Genomic DNA, 22,756 nt, shown 5'->3' with positions numbered 1-22,756 from the left:
ACAGACATAGTTTCCAACTGCTATTCATTCCCCTTTGTTCCCAGCCTTTGCCTTCCAATTGCCAAAAATTGTCAATGCATCTTCATTGCATGTTTGATCCATTTCAGACTGAAGATATTGGTAGAATTCTTTCATTTCGGCATCACTAGTTTTGGTGGTGTCGTGGTTACACTGTGGGCTGTTAAACCCAAATTCTGCTATTCTAAACCACCAGCTCCGCGATGAGAGAAAGAACAGGTGCTCTCGTTCTGCAAAGAGTTAGAGTGTCAGAAATCCACAAGGGAAGTTCTACTCTGTCTATTGGGTTGTTGTGAGTTGGCATCAACTTCGTGGCATTCAGAAATTTGATGATTGAATTTAATCCAGTTGGATTGATTGGATTTCCTTGAAAGCAGAGAGCTGTAACGCTATCACAGGCAGCATTGTACTTCAAGATGGAGCTTGAAATGTTCTTTTGGACAATGGATGCTACATTATTCCTCTCCATCCCGTCATTCCCAGAAGACTAAACCATATGATTCTCTGACTCAAAATGGCCTATCCCAGTCCATTTCAGCTCACTAACCCTAGGATATCAATCTTTTATGGGTCCTGTTTCATTTTTCCACCATGTATCTGTCAGTTTGTCAGACTGTGGTGGCCTGTGTGTTGCTGTGATGCTGAAAGCTATGTCGTTGGGATTTCAAATGCCAGCTGGGTCACTCAAAATGAACAGGTTTCCATGGAGCTTCCAGACCAAGAAGACAAGAAAGAAGGACTTGGCTCCCCACTTCAGAGGAAGAAGCCCTGAAAGTCTTGTGCAGAGCTTTGAAGCATTGTCAGATACTGAAACTTAAATAATGGAAGCAGAGCATAGTTTGAGATAGTGATGGAGAATGGGTCTCTCAAACCTGTGGGCACACAAATGGTGACTGAGGAGGAGTTGATTTCTCTGAGTGAAGTCAACCATGGTGACATGAGTCTGGTAAAGCCTATTGGAATGGAGCATTTGAGATCTTCATTTACAGATAGGGAACAACCAAAGGCAACGAGAAACGACTACAAAAACCTGCCATGATCAGAATTTGCAATGTGCATAGTATGGATCCAGAAAAATTGAAAGTTGTAAAAAATGAAATGGAATGCATGAAAATCAGTTTCCTAGGCATCCGTGAGCTGAAATGGATTGGTATTGGCCATTTTGAATCAGAAAATCATACAGCTTACTATGCTGGGAAATCCAATCGATACAACTATTATTCACCGATGATTATTGGTGATTGAAATACAAAAGTTGGAAACAAAAAAGGAAGGCTCATTAGTTGGAAAATATAGACTTATAAATGATGATATAAGTAATATAAATGAAGCTGGAGATCGCCTGATAGAATTTTGCAAAATTAACAACTTATTTAGAGCAAATACCTTTTTTCAACAAGACAACATGGACTTCCCCAGATGGAATACACAGGAATCAAACTGAATGCATCTGTGGGCAGACACAATGGAGAAGTTCAATATAAGCAACTAAAACCAAATCAAGGGCTGACTGTAGAACAGATAATCAATTGGGAATACATAAGTTCAGGATGCAACTAAAGAAAATGAAAACAAGCCCACGAGAGCCAAATGCGACCTTGAATCTATTCCTCCTTAATTTCAAGACCATCTCAGGAACCCACTGGAAGCATTGACCACTAATGACAGGAGACCTGATGAGCTGTGGGAAGACATCAAAACGATGACTTGTGAAGAGAGCAAAAGATCATTAAAAAGACAGGAAAGAGATTGGGATAAGAGTCGTATGAGTCCCTAATAAAATGTTTTTTTTAAAAAAGACAGGAAAGAAAGAAAAGACCGAAGTGGATGTCAGAAGAGACTCTGAAACTTGCTCTTCACCATAGAGTAGTTAAGCATATGAAGAAAGGATAAAGTGAAAGAGCTGAACAGAAAATTCCAAAGGGCAGCTTGAGAAGATAAGGCCACATATTATAATGAAGCATGTAAAGGTCTAGGAATAGAAATCAAAAGGGAAGAATATGCTCAGCATATCTGAAACTCAAGAAAAAATTCAAACATCTAGTTGCAATCTTGAAAAAAAATCTGTGGGCAAAATATTGACTGATGCGAGAAGATGGAAAGAATATACAGTCACTGTACCAAAAAGGACTAGTCGACATTCCACACTATTTCAAGAGGTAGCATATGAGCAAGGACTAATGGTGCTGAAGGAAGAAGTTCAAGGTGCACAGAGAGCGTTAGCTAAAAAGAAGGCTCCGGGAATTGATGAAATACCAATCGAAATGTTTCAAAAAGTCATTGAAGCACTGAAAGCAGTCATTCGTCTATGCCAAGAAATTTGGAATACAGCTACTTGACCAACTGACTGGAAGAGATACATATTTGTGCCCATTCCAAATAAAGGTGACCAAACAGAATGCTCAAACTACAAAACGTTTTCATTGATGTCACACACAATTAAAATTTTGCTTAAGATGATCCATCCACGGTTGCAGCCAGTGAATTGACAGGGAACTGCAGGAAGTTTGGTCTAGATACAGAAAAAGATGTGGAACAAGGGATAGCATAACTGATGTCAGATGGTTCTTGACTGAAAGCAGAGAATACCAGAAAGAGTTTACTTGTGTTTCATTGGCTATGCAAATGTATTTGATTGTGTGGACCATAATAAACTGTGGATAACCTTGAGACGAATGGGAACTCTTGAACACTTCATTGTGCTCTTGAGGAACTTGTACATGGATCAAGACGGAATTATCTTAACAGAATAAGAACATATGGCATGGTTTAAAATCTGGAAAGGTGTGCATCATGGCTGTATCCTCTCACCATACATGTTTAATCTATATGCTGAGCAAATCATCAGAGAAGGTGGTTTCCATGAAGAAGGATGTGGCATCAGGATTGGAGGAAGGTTTATTAACTACCTACAAAATGCAGATGACACAACCTTGCTTGCTGAAAGTGAGGAGGACTTGAAGCACTTGCTGATAAAGATCAAGGACTGTAGCCTTCGGTATCAATTACAAATCCCAAATCCTCACAACTAGACTAAAAGGTAGTAACATCAGGATAAACAGAGAAAAGGTTGAAGTTGTCAAGAATTTTGTCTTGTTTGGGTCCACAATCAATGCTCATGGAAGCAACAGTCAAGAGATGAAAAGGCATATTACATTAGGTAAATCTGCTGTACAAGACCTCTTTAGAGCACTGAAGATCAAGGATGTTACTTTGAGAACTAAGGAGCTCCTAACTCAAGCAATGGTATTCTCCATTCCCTCATATGCATGGAGAAGTTGGACACTGAGTGAGGAAACCCGAACAGAATCGATGCACTTGAATTGTCGTGCTGGAAAGGAATGTTGAAGGTACCATGGACTGCCGGAAGGAAAAACCAATCTGTAGTAGAAGAAGTAAGGCCAGATTGCTCTCTGGAGGCAAGCTGAGGGGACTTCATCTTACATACTTTGAACATATTGTCGAGAGACTGATCCCTAGAGGACACCATCCTTGGTAAAGTGAAGGGACATCGAAAAAGAGAAAGGCCTTCAACAAGATGTCCTGACATGGTGGCTGCATCAATGGGCTCAGGCACAGGAACCATGGTAAGGATGGCGCAGGACCAGACCACCGGGCAATGTCTTGTTCTGTTGTGCTTGAGGTCGCTATTGGTCGGAGCCTCCTTGATAGCCCCTAACATCAGCCACAATGACAGCATTTCATTCTGGACGACTTCCAATTTCCGTGGACTCACACTTCGCACATTCCAAGTCCAAGTGTTAGTAGATGTTTGCAGCTGTTTCTTCTCCGCTTGAGTTAAGCCTCCTCATCAAATGGAGGTCTGGAGGCTTTTGCTCCATCCACATCATTCTAGTGCCCTCGACTTTGAAAAGGGTACTTCTTCCTCAGGCATATTTTGAGGGCCTTCTGATCTGAGGGGCTCGTCTTCTCGCACTATCTCTGCTGCTCTTCATAGAGCTTTGGGCAGCTAATGCCTGCAAAGTGGACAGTCTGCTCTTGGTAGTCTGTTCATAAGGTCTGGAAGTTCCGCTGAAGCCTGTTCACTTTGGGTGGCCCTGCTGGTCTTTGAGATACTAGTGACATAGCAACGCACAGGCCACCACACACTGGCAGACGCTCGATTTAGGATACATGAGGCTGACAGATGTCTGTTTTAGGATACATGCAAGATAACAGGACGGCATATGCCTGTCTGAGGGTACATGTAAGATAACAGGGTAACAGATGCCTGCTTTAGGATACATGCAAGATAACAGACCGAGAGATGCCTGCTTGAGGATTCATGTCAGATATCAGGTTGGCAGATGCTGTTTTAGGATACATGTAAGATACTTTGATGATCGCAGCAGTGAAATACTACTCACAATTACCTTATAAAAGATAGGATAGAGCTAGATTTTAATTTAAATATCTTTAACCTCTACTTTCAATTGAAAGCTTAAGATTTCTTTGATTACTTTAAAATTCACATAGATATCCTATACTTACTGCCTACTAGTCAATTCTGACTCTTAGTGGCCTACAGAACAGAGCAGAACTGCCCCTGTGGGTTTTCGAGGCTGGAACTCTCGAGGAGTAAGACGAAGAGTACAAAGCTTCATCTTTCTCCCAAGATATCTTTTTTTTTAATTTTATTGAAAAAGTTTATATTTAGCATTATCCAGCTGGGCTCACTTTAGATGATTCCAATTTTGTTGGCAACATCTAAAGCGTCAGAGTCAGGAGCCAGTCGAACATATGCCTTCTTCTCCCCGTTAGGCCTGATCAAGGTGTTGGCCTTTGCTATGTCAATGTCATAGAGCTTCTTCCCGGCCTGTTTGATCTGGTGTTTGTTGGCTTTGACACCCACAAGGAACACAAGTGTGTTGTTATCTTCGATCTTCTTCATGGCAGCAGACTCTGTGGTCAAAGGGAACTTGATGATGCCATAATGGTCCAGCTTATTTCTCCTGGGGGCGCTCTTCTGAGGGTATTTGGACTGCCTTCTTAGTCTCAAGGTCTTGAGCCGCCGGAAGGTGGGTGACGTGCAGATCTTCTTTTTTTGTGTGGCTGTGGATGCCTTTCAGCACAGCTTTCTTGGCTTTAAAAGCCTTTGCTTTGGCTTCCTTTTTGGGAGGGACAGGAGCTTCCTTCTTCGCTTTGGCGCCATCTTCGTGAAAAGGCCCAAGATATCTTATAGTGGTGTTAAAAAGAAATCATTTTTTCATGATAATGGTATTCTATTTCTTGATCTAGATGCTGGAAAAACGAATATGTTCATTTGTTCAAAATTCATCGAGATTTTATACTGATAACTTACACTATCTTCCTTATAGATATTTTATTTCATTGAGCAGTACATATTTTTAAAATAGTTAATTAGAGCATGTCTGGTATAAATTTCTTTACTTTGCCTAATGGGGTCTGAACAAATGCAAGGTAGCCAAGAGGAAGTACTGAGAGTCAAATGAAGGTCGAACATGATAGTGGGACAGGAGTAAACTAAAAAGAATTAGATGAAAAAAGTAGGAGGCAAAAGACATTTATAGAGGCATAAATTTAGGTGTGCACATATGTAAACATAGTAACATATAATGATAGGGATATAGATTTAAATGTTAGGCATTAAGGTAGCAGACGGACATTGGGTCTCTACTCAACAGGGTCTTAAAAGCTTGAAGCTAAACAAGCGGCCATCCAGCAGGGACACAACAAAGCCACATGGAAGAAGCACACCAGCCTGTGTGAACACAAGGTGTTGATAGAATAAGATATTAGGCATCAGAAAACCCAAAACAAACAAATATTGATGCAAACGATGGGTGTCAGAGTGGAGACCCAAGGCCCATCTGTAGATAATTGGACATTCCCTCACAGAAGGGTCACAAGGAAGGAATGAGACAGCCAGGGTGCAGCACAGCACAGACAGACACATAACATTCCTCTAGTTGTTTAATGTTTCCTCCTCCCCACTATCAGGACCCCAGTTCCACCTTACAAATCTGGCTAGACTGGAGCATGTACACTGGTACAAAGCAGCGTTCTTGACACACGGACTCCAGGACAGATAAACCCCTCAGGAACATGAGGATAGGGGGAAGGGGGAGGAAGAAGCGGGAGAAGCAGGGTACTGACTACAATGATGTATAACCTCCCGCCTCCCCAGGAAGACAAACAACAAAAATGTGGATGAAGGGAGACAGCGGGTGGTGTAAGATATGAAGTAATTTATCATTTATCAGGGGTCCATGAGGTTGGGAGGCGGGGAAGGGAGGGGAAAAAAGAGGAGCTGATACCAAGGGCTGAAACAGAAAGAAAATAATTTGAAAAGGATGAAGGCAGCATATGCACAAATGTGCTTGATACAAGAGCCCCCAATAAAACAATTTATTTTTTAATGTACTTATTTTGTCTGAAGGTAATTTTCAAAAAAGATAAAACCATATGCATTATTCTCAATAATATAACCCTTCTGACTAACTCATCGTTATCAAGAAAATCACCTAATTACATGAGTGGATTTGTGACTGTTTCTTTTAAAGTATGCAAACAATGTGTGGGAAACTCAGTCTAAACGCTTTGGAAGAGTAAGAAATTGAATATCAACTCTGGACATTTTCTGTCCTCTAAATCATCACTGAAGAAACTCACATGGACAAAATTCACTTTACATTTGAATAATAAAAAAACACTCCCGTTTAATAGTCAAGACACATCTGAATCCAAAGACACACTGCTCTAAATGAACTTTGAAGGAAAATCAATATCCTACAATTTTGAAAAACTGAGTAGTGTTCCAAATAAAATAAAGCATTTTGTGCTGAACTCTGTTTATGCTAACAAAAGAGAAAAACAAAATGAGTTGATGAGTATCAAAACAACAGATTATTTCAATTATATCTATGTGCTTTGGAAGTAAACTAAAAGTCTTACACCGCCCAAGATAACCATTATATTTTATCTGTGCCCTGATCCTTCTCAGCGATCTTATTACTTTCCAACCATTGGCATCTTCTCCTTCTCTAGTTCTACTGCCCTCAAATCAAGATCAAGTTCAAAAATCAAGTCCTTTTTCAGCACATTATACTAAGTTGTTCTGTTATTGGGTTGACTTTGTATTAGAAGGAGGAAAATTATTACAGCCCAAAATACAATAGTAGTGAGCTTGAAATGAACTTCCACTTTGATTTTCAATTTTCTGTAGACCAAAATTCATAGAGACGACAGTTATAAATTATAGTCAAGCCTGGAGGGAGGGAGAGGGGGGAAAAAGGAGAAACCGAGCTGATTCCAGGAACCCAAGAGGAAGGTGAATTTTGAGAATGACGAGTGCAACGAATGTATAAGGGTGCTTTGCTCAATTGATGTATGTATGGATTGTGATAAGAGTTGTATGAGCCCCAATAAAAAGTTTTATTAATAATAAAAAAAGAAAAGAAAAAATATATAGTCAATAATAACTTTGTCATTCTAGTTGGAATTAATCAATAATAGAATTTAATTTTTAGTTTTATTATTGGGAGTTAATACATATAACTATCATATCATTTCATAGTTCAATCATGTTAAGCAGTATTGTAGAATTGCTATCACCATCAATTTCCAATCTTTTCCTTCCTGCACTTTTTGACATCGGCTCCCTTTTACCCCCCACCTCTACCCCCAAACCCTTATACTTCTTGCTGCCCCTATAGATTCATCAATCTTGGGTTTCATATACCAAAAATCAAAAAATCTATATAGCACAACTTCAGGAGGGTGACCTTCAATGGCATAACACCTCTGAGATAAACTCTAATATGAACAAAGCAAAAATACAGGAACGTTTAAAACAAGATCAGGTCCAGCATGCACCAGAGAGGGAATCGACTGACAATGTTTTAACGATTCAAATGTGGCTTATCCCTTTGATCTTCTATACTCATCTCTCCAATGCAGTCTGTTTAGTAACTACTTTCTTCCCAGCCCTCTATTCTGGATAGAGGGAGATCAGCAGAGACTTATTCCCCATGTAGTTCCACAAATGTATCAGGCTCCCACTGCCATCCACAGGCTTTCACAGACTAGAATCTCACAATTTAGGCTCTGACACTATTTTCCCCTTCAACTTCAACTAATGTGATTTACAATCTGTCGGTGACTAATGATGGTGTGCTTCTTTTTTTTCATCATTTTATTAGGGGCTCATAAAACTACTATCATAATCCATATATACATCAGTTGTGTAAAGCACATTTGTACATTCGTTGCCCTCATCATTCTCAAAACATTTGCTCTCCACCCAACCCCTGGCACCAAGTCTTCATTTTTCCCCTCTCTCCCCAACCCCTTCCCTCAAGAACTCTTGATAATTTATAAATTATAATTTTGTCATATCTTGCTCTGTCCCACGTCTCCCTTCCCCCACTTTTCTGTTGTATGTCCCCCAGGGAGGAGGTTACATGTAGATCCTTGTAATTGGTTCCCACTTTCCAACCAACCCTCTCTATGCCCTCCCAGTATCACCACTCTCACCACTGGTCCTGAAGGGATCATCTGCCCTGGATTCCCTGTGTTTCCAGTTCCTGTCTGTACCAGTGTACATACTCTGGTCTAGCCAGACTTGCAAGGTAGGATGGTGTGCTTCTTAATTGACATCTTAGTTGACTTAGCTGACATCTCACTTAAATGGCTGATTGTTTGGAGCAGATCCTTTATGATCCCAGATGCTATTTTATCTGATACCCCAATACTACCTAATTTCTTCATCACATGTTGCTATAGCGCCCAGATCGTATATGTTCCCTTCCTGAGAGCAAGTAGCAAGCAGGGTCATGATGTGAGAACTAATCGTTCTTAAGTTGGAGCTGGGGTTTAGAGCAAGCCCGTTCCTGCATCCATGGTTTTTGTCTGTTCGCTTGTTTATCTGCCTTTGACTCCCCTTCAAAATCTCCTTCTTCATTTATGGTAGAGTCTTATCAATCAATCCTCCCGGGACATAATGATCTGCCATTCATATGATCTTTGATTAGCCCCTAGTCCTAATTTTTTGAAGCCCTGTTGGGAAGGGGATATTGGACCAGTGTAGGCAAACTCAATACCACAGTACCTGGGATAAGAAAAAGCGCATCAGAATTTCCTATATGGTTTCCGATTCCTCACACCAGCCTTCTGAATCCATGGGATGTCACGTAGGAAATGATGACGAGCTCTTTAAGATGAAAAAGAAAAAGGCAGCAACCATTGCTCTCCTTCTCCAAGATATGAAAACGGATCCTCGTACTGCAATAGCAGCAGCAATGAAGGCGGGGGACAGCCGGAAGCTTTCCAGTCTAACCTGTGGTGACCTCCCCCCCGGAATACCGCTGATCAATAATATTTTCCAAGGGTAGGATAAAGCGCTTTACATCTGGGGCTATAGCAGTCTCCTTACAAACGTATAAAGGGTTCACTGACAGAAGCTGGTCTCCGTTTAACATTCTTTGAAGACTTCTCCATTGGCTATCTTCTTCACCTGCAGATATATTTTCCAGCCAGATTTATGTTCTCAGCTCCATCTCCAGAGCCCTGCTCACCACTATCACCGGCTGATCTTGCAAGTAGCTTCCATGGATTCAAGGAACTTATTCAAAGTTGTTGGGGGCCAACAAACCTTGGTTAGTTTCGTGGTTACCCCTTCAGTTCCTGTCTGTTCTGTAGAACGTGTGAGCCCAGGACCAGATCCCCTGTGGTCAGCAGACATCCGCAAGCTCTTTAACGATTACATCGGAAACCTAAATTGATATTTTCTCTTACTTGCAATGTTTTAAAATGCAAACATTGGGTAAGCAATTAATGGCCAGCCTCGAAGTTGGTGGTTCAAACACACAGGACGAGGCGATCTGGTCCTGGAAAGTTTTACAACGCCTCAGAACCCTGTATGAGGTCACTTTGAGTCAGAATCAACTTCGTGGCAGTTGGCTGTCAGACGAACAAACAAATCTGTCTTCAAAACAAATCCTTAGACATGCAGATGGTAAGACTTTGACTCAGTCATTTTGGACAGCTCATTGGGAAAGACTAATCGCTAGAAAAGAACATTCTATTTACTATATAATGTGTCAACAACAAGGAGAGAAACAAGACTCAAATTGGCACAATGACCATAACAACGGGTTCAGGTATATCAACTATTATGTAGATGACAGAAGACAAGGCAACATTTTGCTTCCTTATCCACAAAGTCACCGTGAGTTGACACTGGCTTGGTGTAATGAGTTATGCTTTGGGGTGCTAACCACAAGGCCAGCAGTTCAAAACCACTAGCTGATTTGTTGGTGAAAGAAGAGCCTTTCTAGGCCCATAGAGATTTACAGCTCTGGAAACCCACAGAGGGCCTCCAACTCCATCCTACTGGGTCATTATGAGCCAGAATTTACTTGATGGATGTGAGCTGTGAGCTGAGCAACAACAGCAGCAATATTTTTAAAGCCATAGTTGTGAGGAGTGGTGAACGTTTATAAAGTTACATATTCCTTTATCATTCCACACATGCCTGGAAATACACAAAATTATTAGAAAATGTCTTGTGTGTTCCCCTATCAATTAGACTGATAATGCTTGCAGTGATAAATCAAGACAGTGGGGTTTTAATTAAAGTGATCTCTCTCTGAAGACGGTAATATTTTTCTATTTTTCCTCTACTACTAGCTTCCTCAGCTCCTAAAAGGGCCCGGTAGAAGACCCTTCACTGAGGTGTAACTCCAACTAATTTACTGGACTTCTAACATGACTCTGTTTACTGGAAATCAATAAACCCATTGCTGTCACCTTGTATGCAATCTGCTTCTCATTTTAACCTAAGCTAGGATTTGTCATTCGCACTAAATATGGTTGTAATACACTATGAAAGAACAGATACTATATATAATTTGGGGGTTATTGGTGCTGTTACTGCCATGGATTCTGTCACAAAGGTAAAGACATTTGTTTACTTTTTGTGTGTCTCTGGATTATAATAAATATATAATATATAATCTCCACTTAATAAATGTTTATTGAATGACTGTATTAAGTATTATAAGAATTGGATTTTGCTTCCAAAATGATTCTATTTTGGAATAAATCTTTAAGCCCTCAGAAAGTCTGTGTAAAATATCAAGGGGAGTAGAGTCAGGGTGTCCTGAGGGAGTACCAAAAATAGACTTTGAGGCCAGGACGTGGCACCCCATCAGATTCAACTGGATAATACCCCTAAAGGTCAACAAACAGACCTTGAACTATATACAGGCTTTTTTTTTTGTCATTGCTTTTTGTTGTTGTTGTTGTTGTTTTATTTTCTTTGGTTGCTTTGTTTTGCTCTATCTTGATTTTGTGCATATTATTATCTCTGCATGTTTATCTAGATAAGATATACTGGGTAAACTATCTGGAGGAGAAACAATGGGAATAACAGTTCTTGGGGGACATAGGTGGGGGAAAGGAAGTGTTGTTAACAAACCTAGGGACAAGGGAAAAAAATAAAAAATAAAAAAAAATGCAAACATTAAGTACTTTTGTTCAACAAAATGAATCAATGAAGATTTAACTCAGCACAATTTTTGTCAATGTACCTAAAGAAAAAAGAGTAATGAAATAAAAAGTAACTCCTATTCATCTGGTCCCTTCCCAGTGACTGAGTATCAGAGAGTTTAAAACGTGCATTCCCTCCAAAAAACTGAACAAGTGAATCCGAGTTGGCTAATTTTCTAGATAGAATTAGATCCTTGATTAGACCCTCCAATTTTTGTTATCCCCAAACTGTCACTAACAGAACTGATTCCTTTCTAAAATAGTGGAAGTACATCCTAGATTCATGAAAATGGTAGTTCTGGTGCTGGCGTGGAGCTATTGCTCAACAAGCCTGGCCTAGCTTTGGGCCCTGGGCCTCTCAGCCCAGCCTGCGCCTCTGCCCGGCCAGCAGCCATGGACTTTCCAGGAGCAAGCACAGTACCAGCTGCAGCGCGCCGCCTCGCTGTCCGGGCCAGCCATGGGCAGCGGCTAAGGTCACGGTGACGGATGACCGCGATGAGCACCGGAACGAGCTAGAGGCTCTGGAGTCCCTCGACCCTGACTCCTTCACAGCAGTATCCAAACCCCAACCCAGCTTCACCATTACTGTGACATCGGAGCCCGGGGAAAATAAAACTGTCCAGAGCACGGTCAAGTAAACATACAGTGAAAATGCCCAGATGATGCTCCCCTTTATGAAATATTCTCACATGAAAATCCAGCAGAAAATGATGTTTCAGACATTTTAACATTACTAGCATTACAAGGCAGAAGAAAACCTTGGCATGGTAATGATCTTTATTCTAGTAGCAGCTGTGCAAGAACAATTAAATGAAAAGTAGACCAAATAAAAAGTAGGACAAAAGACCCAAAGGAAACAAAGAAAAAGAAAGAAGCCAAAAAGCAACTGTGTCATGGCACTCCTGTTCCAATGGAGAACGTCTGAAGCTGGAGGGCCAAATTTGATGCAGAACTCTTGGAAGTGAAAAAAGAAACGAATGAAAGAGGAGGAACAGCAGGAAAAAAAAATAAAGTAAGTGGGGAACAACGGAAACAGATCATAATCTTGACACATCTGATATCCAGTTCTTGGAGGAAGCTGGCAATAATGTGGAAGTCGATGACTCTTTGTTCCAGGAAATGGATGATTTGGAGCTAGCAGATGATGAGGCTGAGCCAGACTCTCGTCCTGCTGATCCAGTGAGTGACTCCACCGACTAAAGGACCGGCCTGTTTGCAGAGAGGTGTGACTGCGACCGCATCTGTGGCTATGCCAGAGGGCTTTGATTTCCCTTCCTTTTTTCTAAGAAAATTTCACTTTCAAGAGAATATTCTTCTGATAACTTTCATCCCTGAACTTAATAAACGGACTATGAAATTTTTAAAAAATGATAGTCCTGGGAGGAATTTAGAATATGATCTTATCATATTCCCTCATTGTCTATTAAAGGTAAAACACTGCCAGGCTGGAATTAACCAGGAAAATCCAGTTAGTAAATGGCAGAGCCAGGACTAGAAATTAAGTAAACCTATTGCAAAATTCTACTTTATTTCACTTGTGGTAGGTTTCATTGCTATCCTGTAAGTCTCTGTACACATCTACCTCTTTATTTGAACTTGGCCATGGTATCCTGCTGTGCTGATGTTTTATTAAAAGATATGTAGTAGAATATAGGCTTAAAACATATTTTGTGCATCTGGATTCATTCCTCTTACACTCTATTAAAAGGACATTGTGTTAGCCTGGGTGAACTAGAGAAACAAATTCATAGACACCCATATGTGGATAAGAAAGAGCTTTATATACAAGAGCAATTGAATATTGAGAAAACATCCCAGTCCAGTCCAGATCAAGTCCCTAAGTCCAATATTAGCCCATATGTTCAATACCAGTCTATAAAGTCCACTTCAGACTCACGAAACACAGGCAATGACGCAAAATGCAGTAAGATCACAAACCAGTGAGTGGGAAGTCTTGTGTATCCAGTGGCATTGTAAGCATCTCAGCGATGTCAGGGTTCACCACGTGGCTTCTCCAGGTCCAGGACTCTGGGTGAGTCAGGGCAGCTTCACGGGCTTCTCCTGAAAAATGTCTCACAGGGAGTGAGCAGAGAGGGAGTGTGTCTCCCACCTCCCAGGAGGAAAATACAGGAGTTCTCAGAATTCTCAGAAGGCCATGCTCACACAGAGGCCTCATTAGCTATGACCGGATTTACAGACTAAACTCCACCCCTTCACTCTTAATCCTCTCAAGTCCCAAATTGACACCAGATGATGTAACTACCACAGACATGTACTTGATCATCACTGCCCCTTCAATCTTTTTTTTTTTGCTAAGGATCAACAGACAGCAGTCTTGAGTATGTATAATCCATATCTTGGGGCCAAGTCCAGTTGAGTTAGAGCCTGAAATAGAGCAGATCTACTGGAGCCAGGCCAACAAGCAGAGTAGTGAGTATGGAAATAAGTCATCATTGTTGGAAGTCACGGAGATTTTATCATTGTCTGTAAGGAAATATTACACAATAACAGCTTGTTGATATAGCAATACACAGCTTTGTCCAGATTTTTAAATTCTAATTATATTAAAGGCATAACTGAAAAGGTTTCTCTTTAAAAGGGTCCTATAAGGAATCCTGTTGACAAGATTCTTTTCAAAAATACTTACAGCAACAATATAAATAATATAACCATAGGAACTGTGTATGCGCCAGGACTGCGTTAAAGCCTTTTCATGCATGGTATCATCTCATAATCTTTGCAGCACCTGGAAAGTGGAGTGGTCACTGTAGGTTCAGAGAGAGTGAATCATTTTCCCCCAAGAAGTAAACCAGGTGCTGCTGTTAGCTGCCATCAAGATGGTCCTGATCTAGAGCAGGAACATGTATAAAGGGGTTAGAACATTGAGATCCAAAGTGATTTTACTAGATGATTTTGGGTAGGCAATGGGCAATAGTTGTTCCTACTCCATCCTAGCCTGCAAGTTCCACTGAAACCTAGCATCATCTTTAACACACAAGTCCCCACGGATAGATGGGGGTGGCTGTGCATGAAAGCAATGACTGGGAATTGAACCAGATCTCCTGCTTGGAAGGTAGGAATTCTACCACTGAATCACCACTACACTCCCTTCAACTGGGATTGGGATTTAAACTCGGCAGTGCTTGACAAAAATCCGTAATCTTAATCCTTCTATTATACAATTTCAGAGTGAAACTGCAGATTCAAGTAAGGGGTCTGCTTGAAGTCTGCATAAATATACTATTATCACAATTATGTCAAAGTAAGGCTGAGTGACTGATTCATAAAGCAACTATGTAGTAAATCACCTCAGAGAGAGCCCTTCTCTGACCCCAGTGCACAGGAAATGTCCCACTGCACCCCAGCTTTCTGAGCAAATTAACTCACCATGGGTTCGCTATACTTTCATGATTGCTGCCCTCCATTATCATACACTGGCAACCTACCAGGAGACAGATGACCAGAGACAGTGCACAAGATGCCCAGTCAACAACAGAAAAGAGAGAGGTGCTCATCACAGTCTGCAAGTATTTTGCTCCTCATCAATGACTTTTGAAAGTAAATCTGTATCTTCGCACTCTACTTAACTGAACTTTCTCCCAAATTTTAAAGTTATAAGAGAGGTAATTTCCAGAATTTTGAAATATTAAAGTGTTACATTAAAGTGGCATCGCTTTTTAAATGTATGTGAGAGAATCTCACTATCATACTGATTAGGTATCTACACTCATCCAATACATGAACAACGCTTCTTAATAGTCAGATATTGCTAGTGTCCCCTTCCTCCCTTGCCTACTTCTCTGTAAAACACGGGCTACCCATTGGTCCCCCTAGCATACTTCTCTTAGGTACAAATAAGTATAAAAATAAAAATGTATTGTTTGTGTTTCCTGTGAGCATATATCTCTAAGTGTTCAAAACTATCTTCTGAGTGGGATATTTATTTCAAATTTTATCAATACTTAACACTCTAAATTATGAAACATATGCATAATTATTAGATTGCATGTCTTAAATAAATTTTTCACATAGTATAATGTTATTCATAAGTTTTACTGCCAGAGAGAGAATTTGGCATATAATCTCTTTTATGAATAATGTTAGTTGTTACAGGTGTCAACACTAAAAAAAATCTTTTTGAAAATAAGCTACATGATGGAAATGTAAGTGGCTTTGCTACTTGAATTGTTTGTTACATGATCCATTTGCTGACTTCTTTCCTGGTTAAAAATCAAAATTAACATCCTGATCTATCAGTAGGCTTTTTATGGATTTTGTCCTTCGATTTTATTAAAATCAAATCATTAGAAAGGATTCTATCCCCAATTTTATCTTACAAATCTGGCTAGATCAGAACATGTATACTGGTACAGATAAGAACTCACAACACAGGGAATCCAGAACAGATAAACCCCTCAGGACCAATAAGGGGAGCAGCAATACTAGGAGGGTAAGGGGAGGGGGGTGGGGAGTAAGGGAAAAACAATCACAACAATCGTTGTATTGTCCCCCACCCAGGAGGATGGAGAGCAGAAAAGTGGGTGAAAGGAGACAGCGGTTGGTGTAAGACATGAAAAAAGAAGAAAAATTCGTATATTATCAAGGGGATATGGGGAAGGGAGGGTGGGGGTGTGGGGCGAAAAAATGAGGAGCTGATACCAAGGGCTCAAATAGAATTCGGATGGTGCAGTTGGACACTCCTGGCTCACCTTGTCTTCGTTATCTATTGCCACCTTGTTGCCATCGAGTGGGAATGAGAAGAGTCTGGCTCATGAGTCATGGAAGGCCCTGGAAATGATCAATATCAACTAATGTCACACACCTCACCCAGGAGAAGCAGTTCCAGCCAGTACAACAGGGTCGAGTTAATGAAATGTTTGACCAGTGTAGTCTGTGAGTGATTTATAAAAATCCAAATGGCTCTTGGCAAACAAAAGGCCCCCTGCCCCTGATATAAAACCCCCCACCTTGATTACCTCAGTTTCTGTGAGTCAGTAGCCTGGGTACAAAATGAACGAGCCCTGCTTAGAGTCTTACAAATCCAGGTGCTGACCAGTCTGGGTTCATATCTGAAGGGTAAGCTTGACAATGATTCACTGTTCTTCTTGACTTGTTTTCCACAGCATTGACTTCCTTGTGGTTAGGGGACTGAGAAATTTCTAATGTTTAGCTAGCTGTTAGAGCCCTCTGAGCTCTTAGAAGCCTCTGGAAGTTCGTTGCCACATGGGCCTCCCAAGATAGCCAACTGCCTCCTAAAAGTTGGCGAAGGCGAGAGGATGTATTGAGGGACTTTACTAACAAGGTGGATATGATACGTTTACTGTGCCAACCTGGCCAATAGGAGCATGTGGGATTAATCAGGATGCAGTTTGATTGGAGGGCAAAGAGAATTTTTTTTCTGAAAGGCCCGCCCGATCTTTCTTGCTTTCTAGTGATCGGACCAGTGTGCTGCTGCTTTAGCAAGTTCTCTGCCTCAACCTCTGTGCTACACCACCTGTGGGCCAAGCCAACCCGTGGATCATGAATCGTGTTGCTAGAGCTTGAGATTCCTTCAAGGCCTGCTTCCCCGTGCTGCTGGTGGATCCTGCTCCTTTGCATTGCTTGAGGTCAATAACCCATCCAGGCCTGCTTCGCTGAGCTCCTGAGCTAGTGACTGTTGCTAACCCACTCTGCTGTTTGCTGCTTGTGGGCAGACTCTGCCTTCCCTGCCCGAGGGAGGACTCTGCTGTCTTCTTCCTAGACCTTGGACCCAGCAGCCCATGTGAGTCAAAGAACTTCTAGTATATTAACTGTTCCATGAAAGTGAGTTGAACTGAGCCCTCTATACTGCTGTGTGGCCTAATTAACTTATGTTCCTTCGCCCTGTATAAACCTATTTATACAGATATGGATATAGATGATATAGACAGATATTGAGATAGAGATCATTGTAAGTGTCCTGGTTTTGTTTCTCTAGAGAACCGTGCCTAACTCAGTTGAGATAGTTAATTCTTATTGTGCCAACCTAACTGCTAAACACTTGTGGGGTTAATTGAAGGGCAGAGGGATAAATGGCTCAGTGAGCCTCCCCTTTCTAGTTCTTGGGTGACTTGCTTTCTGATGGTCAGACCTGGGTGAAGTTGCCTTAGCCAGTTCCCTGCTTCAGCTTGCAAGGCTCACTTCCTGCAAGCCATCCCCAAGGAGAACCTGCATGGACCTACCCTGATGCTGCCCTGGGTGCTGAAGCAGTCATGTGGAGACAAACCCCTGCCAGTGCTGAGATGCTGACATGCTCACTGATTCGGCTTTCCTCCTGCATTCAGCATCATTGCGTGTATTTTGTGAAATGGAGTAGGACTTTGTGGATTGGTGTTGGAGATATGGGCTAATGTTGAACTTATGGGCTTGGACAGCACTGGGTTGGGATGTTTTCTTGATGTACACTTACCCATTATTTAAAACTCTCTCTTATACATATGAGTTTCTGTGGATTTGTGTCCCTAGTGTACCCAGACTAACACAGCAGTGGAAACACATGTAGCACAACATCATCACTGTACTGATATCACCTTACGTGTCCTGGTCCACTGGTCAGAAGCAAGTTGCAGGTCTGCACACCCTTGAAGGGAGGTGAGGATATAAGGGAGTAAACACAAGAACGCAAGAGTAACTGGGGGCCACCATGGACCACAGCTCCACATCCCAACACCCTGAAATGTCCTAGATAGATACCCAACATAAATAAATGCTTCAATAAGTCGAAGAGGTTCACAAAATGGTCTACAGAAGCTTCATAAAGCAGTTGTCATCTCTCTTCCCTAAGAATTATCAGCTTTACTCACGCAGCTTCTTACACACAAAAAAATACTGTTTGAAATTCAAGCCCCACTCTTGCCTTCCCCTCAATACTCCTTGCTCAGACCTCGTGGAGAATTTATTCTGAAATCAATCAATTGTTCCCACTCCCAGTTCAATGAGTAATAATATATATTAAAAAATCAAACTCGTTGTCCAGTCCATTCCAGTCATATCAATCCCCATAGGGTTTTCAAGCTGTAACTTGGATGAAAACAGGCTGCTGCATCTTACTGCCGTGGAGCCAACTGCAGGTTAGAGCGGCTGGCTTTCGGTTAGCAGCTAAACGCTTGACCACTCCACACCAGGGCTCCATTGCTCAGTGGACACTTCCCCCTTAATCCATTGTAGCATGCCAGCACCCTCCCTGTGTCCATTGTGGATGATATCTCCTTTTATTAAGAAGCAAATCTTCCTTGTTTAAACAAGGAAACCCCATGAGGTACTACCTTATCTCCATCACTCTTTTTCATCTGAAAGCAAAAATCATCCTCTCTTTGACTAGACCTCTTTGCTCCTTTGTTGTTTCTCTATCTCCAGGCAGCAACAGTGGTGTTTTCATTGGAAAACTCAGGAGGTGAATGATGCTCATGGGCTGCTCAACGCAAATGGAAGCTCTTGGTAGTTTGTGGTTTGCACTCAGGCCACATAAAGCCCCTTGGTTCTTCCTGCCTCGCCACCAGCTTCATCCTTCTCCAGGAGCAGTGAAAGAGTAGTAAATACTCCCATAAAGAGTTACAATCTCGGAAACGCACCGGGGCAGTGTTACCCTGACTTGCAGGATCGCTATGATTGGGAATTGACTCAATGGCATTGGATTGCGCTGAAATAGAGAATGAAATGTACCTAGCATAGCTTTGTGACAAGAGACGGCCAGTAGAAGGTAAACACCATCTGTTATCAGGCAGAAGGTGGCCAGGGGACCTTGGCTTACTAAGACTTCTTCTTCTCCACAAAGGACCCCATCAACTAGAAAATAGGGACATTCCGGGGCACTGCATGCTGATTTCTACCACCTCAGATCACAGGCTGACCATTAGGAACTATTCATTTCAGAGAGATAACCATCTTCTCACAGTGTCTGGATTTACATGTGCTCAGAGCAAAGAATGAATGAGGGTGGAAGAGAGAGGCTGGCAAGCCGGGTAGAGAAGGCTAATGTGGTAGCCCTGTGAGCAAACCATGTCCTCCAACAGGTCAGCCTTACTCGACATTTTAGTTACTGTAGTTGCACCCTGATTCTTAGATGTATCCACATGGGGTAAGTGGGTGTTTCAGGCCAGGTTGACCAGAGAAAGAAATCCAAGGGCACTCCTATGTGTAAGGAAGAGCTTTCCATCAAGAAGGAATTGTTTATTAAGAAAACATCCCTGTCCAGTTCAGATCAAGCCCATAAGTCCATAACTGCCTCTTCAGACTCACGCAGCTACATGCAGTGGTGGAGAATGCAGGTAAATCACAGGCCAGTGAGTGTAGCCTTGTGGATCCAATGGTGGGGGGAGCATCACAAGGCTCTGGCAGGTGTCAGCCAAGTGGCTCACCAACAGGAAGGTGAAACACAGAGAGGGGGAGGTGCCCAGGACCCTCCTTATGGAAAGGCCGTGTTCACAAGGAGACATCCTCATGCTATGACCTGGTTGACAGGCTACACTCCACCCCTACACTCTATTTATCAGATTGATACGAAATTATGTAACTCCCACAGTGGGTATAGGATCAACAAAAGAAAAATGGTGCTGGGGGTAAAAAAAATGCCCAAATTTTTACTATTGCTGACATTATGTAAAATAAAGTCACAAGGATCAGAACATTTTTTTTGTATTAATGGATTTGAGTAGAGGGGCCCTGGTGGTGTAGGCGTTAATAGTTGGGTTGCTAACGGCGAGGTCAGGATTTTGAAATCACCGGCAGCTCCTCAGGAGAAAGACGGGGCTTTCTACTCCCATAAAGTGTTGCGGTAACAGAAACTCACAGGGCAGTTCTATCCTGTCCGTCCTACAGGGTTGCTATGAGTCGACATTGACTGGATGGCGGTGGGCTTGGTTTGGGTTTGGTTAAATTCGGGACGCCCTTGCAAATAGCATTCCCGGCAAATCCATATGAATCAGACTGTTACTGCTCTTAGGCAGAGAAGTCAAGAGAAAGACTATTTCTCTAGACAAGGCCTCTTATTCCTAAGTAAGGGGAGCCCATGGGAATGGGAAACAGTGTAGGAGAACAGAAGTCGAGCTGAGAGTCATTCCCAGCTCTTTCCCCTTCTGGTCCACGGTTATTTCTGCTACATCTCCAGTTAGGGGAACAAAATCTCTAAAGTCATATTTTTTTAATGGTTGAAAAGTAACAGAATGTCCAGTAGCATAAAACATTAGAGAAGAAAGATCCCAGTTTAGCAGCAGAACACTGCCAGCATCATTTGAAATCCTCCGTGTTGCGCACTTTCATGAAATAGCACAAAAGTTTTAATGGTTGAAATACACCAAATAAACAAACCTGAACTCTGATTGCAGTCATAAGGAGCAAGTTCCCAAAGCGAGAAAGAACCTCCCTGAAATTTAATACCTATACCAGTTGCTGATTATGGTACCCAACAAAATAGGGTACAGAATTATGTATATAACGGGGAGTTTAGCTTAAGGCAATTCAATGTGGCTTCAAAACACCCCAAGATCTTTGGGAAGAGAAGATACTAAAAGGAAATGTGTGGTGCATCTGGGAATAGGCCCCAAGACATAGGCAAGCCCAAGAGCGAGGACAAGACGGCGACATCACTGAATGCATGATCAGGTCATGTCTCCTTTCCTTATTCTATAGTTTTATAGGCAGTAACCACTATGCCACATTCTCAGTACATGCTTACATCATGCATGAGTATATTTATTGCCCTTTGGAAGGACAGAACTATGTGATAGCTAGCTAATGGAAAGAGAATTGACTGAATAGCTGCATGGGTGATTCATAAATAAGTCCATGCACATTCACAGTCATTTCCACTTGCAGATTTTCTTCTCAGTAGTTCACAAGTAATCTCTTCCTGAGAAGGATCTAGAATTTCATGGTTTTCTAAGCCCTTGCTTGGTCCATGGGCTTCTCAGGTTATGAAAGTGGCAGAGTCTAATTTGAAAGTGTTCTTCCACCTTCCAGAGGCCCACCTAAAATTCACATATCTATTTATCACAAAATACATGATCCGTACTGGGTGATGCAATTACATCAACACCAGTTCCCAGAGGTCCTTGCTGTTGTTAGTTGCTGTAGTGTGGGCGTCAACTCAGAGTGCTCTGTGCATAACAGAAGGAAACCCTGCTAGGCCTGGGGCCAGCCCCACAGCTTCATATGTCTCTTTGGTGCAGCCGACATATCAGGTCATGTCACACGAGGTTTCTTGCATTTCCACTGGTACTCTACCCTACAAAACATGGTCTGGCAATTGGTTGTTCCTGAAAAGGAGGAAAATAAGAAAGATAAAATCTTACTATCCCCACTTCGGAGGAATATTCTGGCTGTATCTCCTTCTCAGATGTACTAGGTCGTTTTCCTAGTGTGCTTTTTTTTAGTTTTCCTAATGTTCAAAATGTTGATTTCATTTATATCAATTTTATTGACACAGAACTCTGAAAACACACCCACTGCATAAAATCAGATAAATCTACGTAAAAAGTTTCCACGTAACAGTGAGTAAAATAAATTGCTTGCCTAATGTAAAAGGGGTTTCTGTGCCTGCCAAGAATTTCTTTTAAATGTGGACACATGCAATGAAACACTATGCAGCCAGAAAGGGTAATAGGTTTTGAAAACATGAATGAATTTGAAGGACATGATGTTTGTTGGAATAAGTTAATCACAAGACGTATATAGTATGACCTCACTTTTATAACCAGACAAGAAAAAGTATAGTAAGAAATGAATATTCATTAGTGGTTGCCAGAGATGGTGGTGGGGCAGAAGATGGAATCACACTCGAAAGAGTAGAAACCTGTTATGTTTCTCTTTCTGCCTTATTGACTTGCTTGAATTTGAAATTTTGAGGAGGGAGTGGTGTGTGATGGGACGAGGAACATTAAATGGATTAAAGAGAGCAGAGTTGGACCAAGGTCGATGATGTCAGTAAGAAGCACACAAGAGAAAAGGATGCTGTCAATAAAGGATATGACACATATCATCCTCCAACAAGCAAAAGTTATGTATGTATATATGCTTCTATGAGTACAAGTGCGTATATGTGTATGCATGTAAATGAAGTTATGTGTTTACATGTGTATATAAGTATACACATATGTATATTCACATTCATAAGAAACGCAGTCATGGATACGCCATAGACATAACCAAGCGCCTCATAGATTTGTTATTCTGGGTTTAAAAATTCAGGACCATAGTTTCAAGGAACAACTCA

General features: G+C 41.5%; 1 protein-coding gene and 1 pseudogene across 1 annotated transcript in view; one reads left to right on the top strand and one right to left on the bottom strand.

The window, feature by feature from the left end:
* The window catches only part of SLC35F3 (solute carrier family 35 member F3), a 546,340-nt gene that overhangs the window by 510,424 nt on the left and 13,160 nt on the right, over positions 1-22,756 (bottom strand). The gene's annotated exons all lie outside the window — the stretch shown is intronic.
* On the top strand, positions 12,294-12,729 carry LOC142427669 (RWD domain-containing protein 1 pseudogene; annotated as a pseudogene).

Source organism: Tenrec ecaudatus, chromosome 1 (assembly GCF_050624435.1).
Source record: "Tenrec ecaudatus isolate mTenEca1 chromosome 1, mTenEca1.hap1, whole genome shotgun sequence".
Taxonomy (NCBI): domain Eukaryota; kingdom Metazoa; phylum Chordata; class Mammalia; order Afrosoricida; family Tenrecidae; genus Tenrec; species Tenrec ecaudatus.
Note: the sequence above shows the minus strand (reverse complement) of the source record. Positions and strands in the feature narration are given on the sequence as shown.